The sequence below is a fragment of the Odontesthes bonariensis genome, chromosome 24, assembly GCF_027942865.1.
Source record: "Odontesthes bonariensis isolate fOdoBon6 chromosome 24, fOdoBon6.hap1, whole genome shotgun sequence".
Lineage (NCBI taxonomy): Eukaryota > Metazoa > Chordata > Actinopteri > Atheriniformes > Atherinopsidae > Odontesthes > Odontesthes bonariensis.
In genome coordinates, this window is record NC_134529.1 from 29,367,607 (window position 1) to 29,381,318 (window position 13,712).

General features: G+C 44.2%; 1 long non-coding RNA gene across 1 annotated transcript; it reads left to right on the top strand.

The window, feature by feature from the left end:
• Window positions 1-5,757: 5,757 nt before the first annotated feature.
• On the top strand, window positions 5,758-10,619 carry LOC142375063 (uncharacterized). Its single transcript, XR_012768871.1, has 3 exons — window positions 5,758-5,901; window positions 6,569-9,578; window positions 9,992-10,619. It is a non-coding gene; the product is annotated as an uncharacterized LOC142375063 (long non-coding RNA).
• Window positions 10,620-13,712: the final 3,093 nt, after the last annotated feature.

Consider the following 13,712-nt stretch of genomic DNA (forward strand, 5'->3'; position numbering starts at 1 on the left):
GAGAACACAGTACACTTCGCTAGCTTGGGCATGATGTCATCCAAGGTAGGTAAGATAAACTTTTCACGTTTTACATTTTCATTTAGCCTTTTCAGGTCCACGCAAATTCTTATTTTTCCATTCTTTTTCATTACAAGTACCATGGGCGCGCGCACCATTCGGTCGGATCAGTAACTTTTTCTATTATGCCCAACGACTCCATTCTCTTTAACTCCTCTTCGACCTTACGGAGGAGTGGAATTGGAACTTGCCGTGGCGTAGCGATGCTGTATGGCTCTGCGCCTTCTTTGAGTATGATTCTCACTGGTTCTCCTTTCAGTGTGCCTAAGCCACTGAATGTGCTGATCTCCTCTATGTGCTTAATTAGGCCCAGTCTGGTTGCCACTGTTCTGCTCAGGAGATTTTCCCCATTAGTTTTAACTACAACTACTCTGAAGCAGCAATTCCGCAGTTTCCCACTGATATTAGCTCTTAATTTAGCTAAAAACTGCCCCCTTGTGGCCACAGTGCCACCTGGACTCTGAAGGGTGTTCTTCACTTCACTGAGTTTAGGCTTGCTCCGCAGTGTTTCATATGTGGCTTCAGACATGATTGAGGTATCTGCACCGGAATCTATCTTAAATGACACTGGCGTATCTGCTACATCTAAAGTGGCGCGCCATGGTGGCTCATCCCCTGCTAGTGGTGCATCTTTTTGTTTTAGCTCTACTGAGCCTAGGAACACTGTGTCATCCTCTTCAGCTTCGGTTACCTCTTGAACAGCTTTTGAATAGCACACAGCCGCAAAGTGCCCAATTTTGTTGCACTTCATGCATCTTTTTCCTCTTGCTTTGCACTGCTCCGCCTCCGTATGACTACGCCCACATCTCGTGCACGCTCCCTTTTTCGTCTTCTTGTTTATCTTTGCCATGTTTCCATATCTCTTATGTTCAGTTTTCCACACCGATTTTACATTGTCCACATGCTCTGCGCCGTGCCCTCTCTCTGTATTCTGTGACTTGATCAGCTCACAATGCCTGGCTGTTTCAATGGCAGTCTTCAATGTTAAATCACTTTTCATTTGCAGTTTCAGCGACACCTGTTTATCTCTAATTCCGATCACTATGCGATCCCGCATTTGTTCCTCTTTTAGTGCTCCAAAATCACAGTTTTCAGCTAGTTCATACAGTTGCCTGACGAATGCTTCCACACTCTCGCCTGGTTGTTGAACTCTTGAGTGAAACTTAGCACGCTCATAGATCACGTTTCGTCTCGGAATGAAATGTTCATCAAATTTAGCCATCACAACGTCGTATTTATCCGCATCCGTTGCTCTATTAAACGTGAATGCCTTGAAAATGTGCTCAGCCTCGGCTCCCATGGAATAAATCAATGCATTTACCTGCACTTTTTCCTCCTCCTCCGTTAGCAGTGAAGCTATACGATACCTGCCGAATCTTAGCTTCCAGTCAGGCCATGCTTCGGGCTTTGAGAAGTCAAACTGCTCCGGTGGGGTAAACTTCGCCATGGTGATGCACACTCCGGTTCTTCCCACTCACGTCCGACGTTTCTCAGCTCAAATCCAGTTGACTCCTGACACCATGTGGCGTTTACATTCCCAAGTAGCGCGAGGCGGACGACATTATATTTCTAATGCGTTTGTTTATTTAACATAGACACGACCAACACGCTGACATCACCCCCCACAGCTGATAGACTGCCTGAATGATATAACTTGCCCAGCTGTGTGCATAGAACTCAGGGCCGCGTCACACATGCGCAGTATGCCGTATTATGCACTTAAACATTTACTCTACATGACACCAGTCAGTAAGACTTTTTATCATTTCTAACATAATATTTGTGTTACAATTAGGTCATTTGATTATACATTTACTCTATAACCCATTTTACATCATTTTTAATGGAATCCATTTTCCATTATAACTTTGTAATATCCCCCTTTTTAAAGAGGGGGACCACCACTCCAATCTGCCAGTCCAGAGGCACTGCCCCCGATGTCCACGCGATGCTGCAGAGGCGTGTCAACCAAGACAGCCCCACAACATCCAGAGCCTTGAGGAACTCAGGACGGACCTCATCCACCCCCGGGGCCTTGCCACCGAGGAGTTTTTTGACCACCTCGGCGACCTCAGCCCCAGAGATGGGAGGTCCCACGTCCGAGCTCCCCAACTCTGCTTCCTCATCGGAAGGCGTGTCGGTAGGATTGAGGAGGCCCTTGAAGTATTCCCCCCACCGACTCACGACGTCCCTTGTAGAAGTCAGCAGAGCCCCGCCCTCACCATACACGGTGTTGACGGTGCACCGCTTCCCCCCCCTGAGCCGCCGGATGGCGGACCAGAATCTCCTCGAGGCCGTCCGGAAGTCGTTCTCCATGGCCTCCCCGAACTCTTCCCAAGCCCGAGTTTTTGCCTCAGCAACCGCCGAGGCTGCGTTCCGCTTGGCCTGTCGGTACCCATCAGCTGCTTCCAGAGTCCCACTGGCCAAAAAGGCCCGATAGGACTCCTTCTTCAGCTTGACGGCCTCCCTCACCACTGGTGTCCACCAGCGGGTTCGGGGATTGCCGCCACGACAGGCACCAACTACCTTACGGCCACAGCTCCGGTCGGCCGCCTCAACAATGGAGGCACGGAACATGGCCCATTCGGGCTCAATGTCCCCCACCTCCCTCGGGACATGGTTGAAGCTCTGCCGGAGGTGGGAGTTGAAACTCCTCCTTACAGGGGATTCCGCCAGCCGTTCCCAACAGACCCTCACAATACGTTTGGGCCTGCCAGGTCTGACCGGCTTCCTCCCCCACCAGCGGAGCCAACTCACCACCAGGTGGTGATCAGTTGACAGCTCCGCCCCTCTCTTCACCCGAGTGTCCAGGACATACGGCCGCAAGTCCGACGATACAACCACAAAGTCGATCATCGAGCTGAGGCCTAGGGTGTCCTGGTGCCAGGTGCACATATGGACACCCTTATGCCTGAACATGGTGTTCGTTATGGACAGTCCGTGATGAGCACAGAAGTCCAACAACAAAACACCACTCTGATTCTCTCTTTAAAAAGGGGGACCGGAGGGTGTGTTCCAACTATAGGGGGATCACACTCCTCAGCCTCCCTGGTAAGGTCTATTCGGGGGTACTGGAGAGGAGGATCCGACGGATAGTCGAATCTCGGATTCAGGAGGTGCAGTGTGGTTTTCGTCCTGGCCGTGGAACAGTGGACCAGCTCTATACCCTCCGCAGGGTCCTGGAGGGTGCATGGGAGTTCGCCCAACCGGTCTACATGTGTTTTGTGGACTTGGAGAAGGCGTTCGACCGTGTCCCTCGGGGACTCTTGTGGGGGGTGCTCCGGGAGTATGGAGTGCCGGACTCTTTGATACAGGCTGTTCGGTCCCTGTATGACCGGTGTCAGAGTTTGGTCCGCATTGCCGGCAGTAAGTCGGACATGTTTCCTGTGAGGGTTGGACTCCGTCAGGGCTGCCCTTTGTCACCGATTCTGTTCATAATTTTTATGGACAGAATTTCTAGGCGCAGCCAGGGCGTTGAGGGGGTCCGGTTTGGCGACCTCAGAATCGGGTCTCTGCTCTTTGCGGACGATGTGGTTCTGTTGGCGTCCTCAGGCCGTGACCTTCAGCTCTCACTGGAGCGGTTCGCAGCCGAATGTGAAGCGGCTGGGATGAGAATCAGCACCTCCAAATCCGAGACCATGGTCTTCGGCCGGAAAAGGGTGGAATGCCCTCTCCGGGTCGGGAATGAGATCCTTCCCCAAGTGGAGGAGTTCAAGTATCTCGGGGTCTTGTTCACGAGTGAGGGACGAATGGAGCAGGAGATTGACAGACGGATCGGTGCGGCGTCTGCAGTGATGCGGGCTCTGCACCGGCCCGTCGTGGTGAAGAAGGAGCTGAGCCAGAAGGCCAAGCTCTCGATTTACCGGTCAATCTATGTTCCTACCCTCACCTATGGTCACGAGCTGTGGGTAGTGACCGAAAGAACGAGATCGCGAATACAAGCGGCCGAAATGAGTTTCCTCCGCAGGGTGTCTGGGCTCTCCCTTAGAGATAGGGTGAGAAGCTCGGTCATCCGGGAGGGGCTCGGAGTAGAACCGCTGCTCCTCCGCATCGAGAGGAGTCAGATGAGGTGGCTCGGGCATCTAGTGAGAATGCCTCCTGGACGCCTCCCCGGTGAGGTGTTCCGGGCCCGTCCCACTGGGAGGAGGCCCCGGGGAAGACCCAGGACACGTTGGAGAGACTATGTTTCTCGGCTGGCCTGGGAACGCCTCGGGGTCCCCCCAGAAGAGCTGGAGGAAGTGGCTGGGGACAGGGACGTCTGGGTCTCTTTGCTCAAGCTGCTGCCCCCGCGACCCGATCCCCGGACCAGCGGAAGATGATGGATGGATGGATGGACTTTGTAATATAATGTGATGTTTCAATGGGATCAAATATAACAGAGTAATAAATATTGTATTATGGGGCGGGTTAAGCGGCCGCCCCATGTACAGAGGCTACAGTCCTCGCTGTACCTGGCCCCGGTTCGACTCCCGCACCGAGCGGCCCTGTGCTGCGTGTCTTTCCCCTCTCTCTGCCCCTGCTTCCTGTCTCTCTCAAACTGTCTTAACTATAAAGGCATAAAAAGCCCCAAAAAATACTTTTAAAAAATAAATAAATATTGTATTATCTCTGCAGGTTTGAACATTTTCTCATTGCATTCAGCCTTTACAACCTATTAAAGTCATTTTTCTTTTTTATCATTTTTTTGCTCAGGTGATTACTGCCACCGCCGTTTCCGCTGGGCCGCTGACTCCAAGGAGACAGCTTGGCAGTGACTGGGTGAAGAAATCTGTTATTTCTTAAAATATCATAACTTGTTACTGTCACGTTCATGGGGTTTTCCCCATGTTTTTGGTTTTGTGTTTTTATCATGCGTAGTCATGTCTTAGTTTTTGCCATTGCTTTTCACTCACGTCACCTGTATTCATTGTCCCCAGCTGCACTCATTCACCCACTTCAGTATTTAGTGACATGACATGACATGACATGACACAGCTAATTTGCAAAGCTTCTTTCGCTTTTAACACTTTAAACACCTACTGTTACTGTCTAAAGATGTAAAAGTAAACTAACAACTATAAAAAAGCAAATAAATGACTTATTCTCGTAAAGTATCAATGCACTGTAAAACTATTAAATCAAATGGAACACAAACTTCAAGTGTAGCTTCTCTTTTTAAAGGGATTTTTTTTCAGTATGGTTGTGTGAAGTACTTCTAAGTAGTCAGTGTTCTGTTATGGTAAATTCGATGTCTGCTAACCTTTTGTCTCTTAGATGACACCTTGTTGTAAATCCAATGTCTGCAGACTATTCGTCTCTTGATTAACACATAGAAAATAATCATTTGAATGACCATTGTTACCAGATTCTACACCCTTCTCCAAAGCATGAGACTTTCCCCCAGGGGGTGTGGCAAGGAGACAGTTGAAGAAATACACACCTGAAAGAACAAAGCCCCTTCCTCCTGTATAAATGCTTTTGATTCCCCTTGTTCTGGGTCTTTTTTCACCATGAACGCTGACTGGTGAGGACTGACCTCTTTTGCAGAAGAAAATAAACACGTGGCCGGCCGGCAGAAACATTGAAAGTCTCTATTTCACTTCTCATCAGATGTAATAGGAAGGTAAGCAAAATCTTAATAGGGAGTTCAGACAAAATTTCCACGACAGTTTTGGCGTTGTTTCGGCAGGACTCACGCGCAGTCGGTTGGGACGAGACACGGGAAGCGATTGGCCGTCCTGAATTATATAATTCAGCCTCCGAACGTCTGTTTAGTTTTTAAGACGAGAGGGCTAACCGTGTAATGTCCTAAATCGTTGCCGCTGAGATTTCAACGAACACAATTCAGCGAAAAACCATCTGGTGAGTACTGAAATATTGACTTCTAAATTATTATTTCAAATTTGGGTTTTAGCATTTCCATTTCTCATGATCTTAGCAGGTGGCAAAGTTTTTTACTGCTTGTGAACTTAAGAAAACGAAGCAGAGGGACGTTAAATGTTTGTAAATGTTTGTCTAATGTAGTTTTTTACTGCTTGTAAACTTAAGAAAAGAAGCAGGAGAATAATCAGTCGTACGACGCTTCCTAGTTGGGGTGGGAAGCAGGGTCCCCGTTGAGGGAGCGCGGCCTCCGGGGGGGGGCACTTGTTGACGTTATGAGAAAGAAATGTGGGGAAAGAAGTTTAAAATATCTAAATGTTTGGACGAATGAGTTTGGGTTCCCAATAGGGGGATCCTTTATTTTAAAAGACATATCAAAGTTAGAAGAAAAACTGAAGAAAAGGGAACGGGAAATAATAAGACAGAACAAAATTCAAAGAGATTGTTTACAAATGTGGAGGACAGAGGCAGAGACACGAGGTGAGAGATATACACAGATACCGATTCCATTTACATGCGAAGGAGTTGAAACCAATGGCGAGTGGATTATGTGGACTCCACACACACGGGGAACAACAGGGGAGCGACATGGCAGTTACAGGAAACAAAAGAAAATTCCAAGAAAAGTGTGTTTCACTTGTGCCCAAAGCGGACACTGGAGACGTGACTGTCCCAGAAACACCTCATCGACACCAGCAGATAAATCGGACTGACAGTGGTTTGGAGGCTGCCAGAAGGAAATGGACTCCTGCTGATGAGCCAAACCAACTTGCAAAGAAGGTACTGTCCTATTCAAATTTGTAGACGGGTCACATTCAAGCTTCAAATACGCATTCTTGCTCTCTGAAGTCTGTTCTATTAACTTGATAGGTAGAGACTGAATTTGCAAATTAGGCTTTGTCTAATCTCAACGCACCAACTCCTTCACACACCTTGTCTACCACACCCTGAACATGACTTTAGCTAACCAATGGAAATTGCAAACTTTAACATGCTTCTGAGTTTTGTTTCAGCCAAGAAAAGCAAACGACTTTAGGACACCAGAGGACCTGGAATGCATTCCTTATGTGCCACCTGATGAATCATATGAAGAAGGCTGGTTAAAGGAGAGGTTTGACAAATTCGCATTGAAACACATTTATTGGACACAACATAAATGTGCTGCACTAGTCTCATTCAGGCCCACACATCCCACTAGAAAAACACACATCACATAGTTGGGAAGATTTAAGCCCCGTTATGAAATCATGTAAGCGTGCAGCCGATTAGCAAGAAAATCTGACCAATCTGTTTTATGTTTCTCACCTACACTGCAGTGATCCAAGAAAGAAAAAAAAAAAAGAAAAAGTGATATCTATGTGCACACCCAAAGGAAAAATCCAGCTGGTAACTAAAAGCACTTCTAAAAAACTTTTGTTGTTTGTCCAAAGAAAACACTGTACTCAAACAGCCTTACAGGAGGTCTCCAAGTCACTGTGGACTGTCGGTAAGTATGATGTTTTTCAAAGTTTGTGAAAATGTTGTCATCACTCCAAAATCAGACTTTAAACTTTGTAATTCAGTTAAACAAGAAGCCATCGATTCTTTGAGTCTCTTAAGACAGCAGGAGTCATTGTCCCAGGTGATGATTCTCCAAAACGCACACTTTTATTTCCTGATAAGAAGATCAGAGATAAAGATCAGCCAACACAGTGGCGTGTTGTTCAGGGTCTGCAAACAGCACACGAGGCCATAAATCCACACGTCTGTTTCAAGAATACTGTGAAAGCCAATGAAGCGTTCAGACAGTCTTGAATCCTTTGTTTTCTCTCCAGACACTACTTCGTTACAATATGCTGATGACGTAAAGATTTGCATCCCACTTTGCAGGTCTATTCTGATGTAACTCTCCTGGTTCCACATGCTGTGTCCATGATTTTACTTGAACAGAAAATGTCTCACCTTTCTACAGCACGATGGCTACGATACAACACTGTACTTTTAGAAATGTCTAACGTCACTGTCAAACGCTGTAATATCTTAAACCCTGCCACTCTCCTCCCCAGACCAGACGATGGAGAACAACATAACTGTGTCGCTGTTCTTCAAGAGATTTGCACCCCAAGACCAGACCTACAAGAAACACCATTAACAAATCCTGACTTGATTCTCTTTGTAGATGGATCTGCTTCACGCGACCCACAAACTGGTCACAACAAAGTTGGTTTTGCTGTTGTAACTAACCATGAAACTCTGGTCTCCAGTTCACTCCCCTCTCACTACTCTGCACAAGCGGCTGAACTGATCGCCCTGACGGAGGCATGCAGACTAGCAAGCAACAAAACTGTAACTATATACACTGACTCTAGATATGCTTTTGGTGTTGTGCATGATTTCGGCACTCTGTGGAAACACAGACAATTCCTAAAATCTGATGGAAAACCCATTCTCCATCATGACAAAGTTGCAGCTCTGCTGGAAGCCATCTTGCTCCCGAGGTCAATTGCTGTTTGTAAATGCCTCGCTCACACTAACAACTCAGATCCAGTCTCTCTAGGAAATGCAAGAGCCGATGCCGCTGCGAAAAGAGCGACACTTCAACCCACTGCTACTGACCCTTTGCTTGTATCGATTCCTGTCACAATTCCCACATCTCTTACAGCGATACAGTCCTTCGCCACACCACAGGAAAAGACGCTCCAATGCCGCACAAAAGGAAGCTGTGTGATGTGCACCTGACGATAAATCTTTCCTGCCTAAACATTTCTTTCCTCACTTTGCATAACTGACACATGGGTTGAACCATGTGTCAAAAGGGGGGAATAGTGATGCCATAACCCAACACTGTTTTCACTAAAGGATTTTCAGATTTTCTTCAAGTTTCGTCAATCATGAATGGTTTGTGCAACGTATAACAGGTAAAACAAAACAATCACACCCACTCACCCACCACAGACAGACCATTTGAACACCTGACGATAGATTTAATAATTGCTTAGTAATAGGTCGACATGTGGTCGAACTGAATTGAAGTATTCCCAGCAAAATACCAAAAGAGGCTCTGCTAACAGAGATTATTCCCAGCTCACTTTGTCAATTCTGCAATAACCCAAATTAATACATTTCTTGCTATTAACCTCAAACAACATTGTTTATAACACCCTGCCAGAAAATGACACTCTAAAATCAAATTAGCGTAGTGTTGTGAGGAAACAGGACTGCCATGGACAAAAGTCTATTGTCCTTATGCATATTAGAATAAGGAAAACATCTAACATACACATGAGACCTTTTGCAATTCTTTTACACACGGAGTCTGTAACCAGGCCACTCCATTCCACTCACACAAGGAAATATGTTACAATATTGCAAAACTTATTCTGTCTCTCTGTGTCAGCAGGTAAAATCACCATCAGCTTCCACTTCACGCCATGACTTCCAGCCTGACCACTAGGTGGAGGGCCTGAGAAGGAAGCACCGGCATTCCAAATGGTAACGAGATCCATTCCAGGGCCTTCTGATGACGCATACCGCTGTGAAGATGGCAGAGAACGACGCGGGTTCACGTCAACCACTGAAGGAAGATCCCAGAGCCAACGGAGGAGCCAAGCTGCCAACCGGAACGACAAGGAGGAACACACGCTGTTCTGGACTGAGTTCATTTCAGTGTAATTAGAAAAGTAATTAGTGTGCTATTTCCTCCTCCTGCCACTAGGTGGTGTCTTTGCTTTTGGGGTTGGGCTTAACATTTGGGCAGTCATATTGAAATTCAGACCAGTATTGGCATGGTAGTGTGAGCAGCAGCTACATCTTAATCCATCCTCTTTGAAATCACTTATAGAAGCATCGTCTGTAAGTATTTTTGAAGGATATTGTTAGGATAAATATATAATGTCTATATTTCTGCATATTTTTGTAATTTCATCGAAGTGAAAGCTATTGATCTTTGACATACTATTTCATATATCCAGCTAGATGCTATAGTAGTTTTCTAGGCTAGTTGTAGGCCCTATGTTTGGGGGTCTGTATTAGATATTTTAGTGATTACATATTTTATGCTGATTGTGTGTTTTATCTTGTTTCTCCATTTTAGTTTTACACCTATTTACATGCTGTCAGTTTGAATAAATCTACCAAATCTGACCAGTGTGTGATGGGAGACATCTGTCTGTCTAATTGAAGAAGGGGGACTCTTTAATGAGGGCAGAACACACGCCGAGGATGAACAACACGAGGACAAATGGTGCAAGGACGCACAGACGCCAGAGAGGACGACGCAAGGAATCAACTCAATAAACGCCAACTACACGTGTTTCAACAAACTACACCATGGCACGTATTGGTGTGGAATTAAATATCCAAGCTCGGATATGTACAAACAACTCAGTTATAGTCAATGGGTCACCCGACCCACATGGCTCCCAACTTAACATGCTGTTATTTTAAGACGTCAAGCGGACCTCTGGAACTGAAGACAACCACTCTGATGAATATGAGAACATTACCAGCATCATCAAACATATGCAAGATGCCATTCAACCCCCACCAGTAGTGAATTCAATTCAATTCATTTTTATTTATATAGCGCCAAATACAACAAATGTCATCTCAAGGCACTTAGATAGTAAGTCCAATTCAAGCCAATTGGAATTCAATTAATTAATAATAATCATAATTCATAAAATAATCCAATTCGTTCATATAGAGCCAATTCAAAAACAATTTCCTAGCTAAGAAAACCAACAGATTGCACTGAAAACTTTTTGTTTTTCGGTCCAATCTCCCGGCCTGAGCGTGCCTGAGGCGACTGTGGAGAGAAACGACTCCCTTTGAACAGGAAGAAACCTCTGGCAGAACCAGACTCAGGAAGGGTGGCCATCCGCCTCCACCAGCTGGGGTTTGAGAAGACAGAAAGGGGGGGACAACAAACACCGTAACACCATTCAAAGGATATCTGTTGGAACAGGGAAACACGAGTTAATGACCACAATAATGTCACATATACATAAAGAGAGTAAAGTGAGGAAAGGTGTGACAGATGAGGCCCCCCAGCAGTCTAGGCCTATAGCAGCTTAACTATGGGATGTTTCAGGATCACCTGAGCCATCCCTATTCAAGGTAAACACAAGAAACTTGTGCTAACGAAAAAATAAATAATAAATAAAGGACCAGACTCTGTGAGTAATTCCCTATACTCCCTATATAGATCTGCTCCTCACACCACAACAACCATCTTTTTACAGCCACAAGCTACCTTGTGAAAGCTGAATGACTTTCTAGTCTAAAATCTTAGGGCCAAGGATGGCCAGCACGGTTTTTAATAATTAATTTTCTTTTTGAACTGCATCTTAATTCCATGTGCGTTAAAATGGCTGTTTGATGTGCTCATAACAAAGATGATTTACTCCTCCACGTGTGTTCATGTGTATGCCAATAAGGCCGACCAAAATTCAACCTCTGTTCACATTCCTGACACCAAATCAGACTCTGATGATAACATTTTGTAAAAGTTTATTTTTATTTTTATTTTTTATTTTCTTTGTTTTGCTTTGTGTGGGTTTGGTTTGGTTTGTTTGTTTTTATATTCCCATTATTACTTTCTCTCTTGTAGACAACCGCCAGGATGATATATTTTTCAATCTGTGTGAATTAGTGATAATCAGATACTTAAGTTATGACTATTTTTATTTTTGTTTCCCTTTCATTTTTTTAAATTCTTTTTTTATTTTTCTTTAAGGTTGTTTTGTTTTCTATTAGTGATTAGGTCTACTCAATTGAAAGAAAGTGGTTGATGATTTCTAATTTTTATCTTTTTAAAATTCTATTTCAATATTGTTTTCCTTTATTTTTACATTATTTCATTTTATTCTTTTTTTTATTTTTTTAAGGTTGTTTCCTATTAGTGATTAATTAATAATCAAAAGTTGAGTAGTGTTATGGTAAATTCGATGTCTGCTAACCTTTTGTCTCTTAGATGACACCTTGTTGTAAATCCAATGTCTGCAGACTATTCGTCTCTTGATTAACACATAGAAAATAATCATTTGAATGACCATTGTTACCAGATTCTACACCCTTCTCCAAAGCATGAGACTTTCCCCCAGGGGGTGTGGCAAGGAGACAGTTGAAGAATACACACCTGAAAGAACAAAGCCCCTTCCTCCTGTATAAATGCTTTTGATTCCCTTTGTGCTGGGTCTCTTCTCACCATGAACGCTGACTGGTGAGGACTGACCTCTTTTGCAGAAGAAAATAAACACGTGGCCGGCCGGCAGAAACATTGAAAGTCTCTATTTCACTTCTCATCAGATGTAATAGGAAGGTAAGCAAAATCTTAATAGGGAGTTCAGACAAAATTTCCACGACAGTTCCTACCTACAGTAGAAAGCAGTCGGATCACTCTCAGTTTGGAGAACATCGGAGGAATTCTGATCGGGAGCTAAGCTGCTCAGAACAGGACCCCAGGAGAACAAATTTTAGCCATAAAAACACCCCCCAAAAAACTCAGACTTTAACATTTTTAACAGAAGTTCAAGTAAACACTTTATAAAGTGATTCGTTCACACAGCATCTTTGCATTGATGTACTTTGTCTCCATTTTCTCAACCAAAGAACATGCATGTTGTTCTGTGTCGTTGCGTGTACGGTTGCTCTGCTGTTCCCTAAGTACTCCCGACTGGACAGTTAAGAATAAATCAAGAGCCTGGAAAAGCAATAACACATACTGTTGTCAGCCAATAGGTCTGACATAACACCTGACAGACTCAGCTTTTCTGTGATAAGATGTACTGTACAGCCACCATGCACACAATGCAACATGAAAGCTTTTCAGTCTGACATAACAGTCTATTTGCATTTAATAACAACAATACGGCAGGAAAAATAACATAAGAGTCGCTTCATTTATTTATTTCTATTGCAGAATTTAATTTGAACTGCTGAATAAATGAATAATGCTTCACATACATTCTTACAGTAAACATTTCAAGCATAGATACAAACACAAAATGTCTAAATAACAACATTTTTGTAAAAATAATGTCCAGTCATTGAGCTTTTTAATTTATAAATCAAATTTTATTTAATTTTTATATCTTTTCCATCTAAATTTTGCCTGAAGTGGAGGAAAGATTAATCATGTTTGAAATTCCAGTTAAAATGAAAGTTGAATTATTTTGAAATATGAACTCTCCCTCTCGTTTCAGGTCACTTGCCCTTCCTCTCGTGTTCCCGTCTGATTGTCGTGTGAATGATTCCACCTGTTCCCTATTATCCCTGTGTGCATAAGAGTCTGCGTCTCCTCTTGTCTTGTGCCACTGTGTTGTATCAGTTGGTCTCACGTGCATCACTCTCGCCTTTTCCAAGCCTGTTTCTAGCCAAGTTCCAAGATAAGCTTGTTGTTGTATCCTCACCAAGAGAGATTTTTTTTGTTCTTTTTAACTTCTGGATCTGGATTTTCTTTGCCTTTTCTGTTTCCAGCATCTGTTCAAGAAGACTCAGTCCAGCTCTGTCCTTCATGTTCTGCTCTGTGAAAGAATGCTCTGTCTCCTGCATATCCATTTTAATTTTGGCCACGTTGTCTATCTCTGTTTTCAGCTTCTGTTCAAGAACAACCAGTCCAGCTCCGTCCTTCAGGTTCTGCTCTTTGAAAGATTGCTCTGTCTCCTGCATATCCATTCTAATTTTGGCCATCTTGTCTAAGAGGTCTTGTCGATAACTTTTCTTCCTAATCTCAGGATAGCTCTCTATTTCCAGCTTCTGTTCAAGAAGACTCAGTTCAGCTCCGCCCTTCATGTTCTGCTCTATAAAAGAAT